Source organism: Miniopterus schreibersii (genome assembly GCF_964146895.1).
Source record: "Miniopterus schreibersii genome assembly, chromosome: 17".
Classification (NCBI taxonomy): Eukaryota; Metazoa; Chordata; class Mammalia; order Chiroptera; family Miniopteridae; genus Miniopterus; species Miniopterus schreibersii.
The window spans coordinates 24,028,127-24,028,858 of NC_138117.1; positions in this window are offsets into that span (position 1 = coordinate 24,028,127).

Consider the following 732-nt stretch of genomic DNA (forward strand, 5'->3'; position numbering starts at 1 on the left):
CAGCTCGTACTTTTAGTATCATGTAATATTGAAGATATAGTTAGGTACTTAAGACACAGTAATGTTCAATCATTACTTAGGATACTTTCTGATTAAGTTCCACTTGGACATGGTGCACTTGGGGCTGCTAAGCCCTCCTGGACAGTGTAGTCTAATCAGGCAAAGTTTTAACCACTGATGAAACCATTTATTGGAATCCTGAACAACTTCATCAAAAGACAGGCCACTCAGAGCATTTAACCTTTCCAAATCTCAACTTGGCGGGGATGGGAATGTCATGTTGTTTTGTTTGGGTATTGTTTTTGCTTTAAGACTCACTTGATTTAGCAGTTGAACACAACACAGACCCTGTAAAAAGGGACCCTAGGGCTTTCTGCAGGGTTCTTGTTAAAACAGTTTAGAGTGTCTTAATAATTTTTTCTGAAAATACTTTAGAAGTCAGAATAGCATTTTTAAAAAACTAGTGGGACAGAAACGCCCTTGTTTTTCCCTTTCCCGCGTGTGACAAGGAGGTTTTAGGCAGAGAGACTTAAGCATCCAAGACCCTACCGAGCAATTTCAAAGGCAGATGCGGAGAGTTTCGGCTGGGCCCTTGGGGTTATGACTCCTGGGAAGGCGTCCTGAGCCCCCCCGCGGCTACCGCGGAGGGTTGGCCTGGAGAGGTGGGCGGGCCGTCGGGGCGAGCGGGCGGGGAGGAGGGCGCCGCGGCCATTGGCCGGCGCGGGGCGGGGC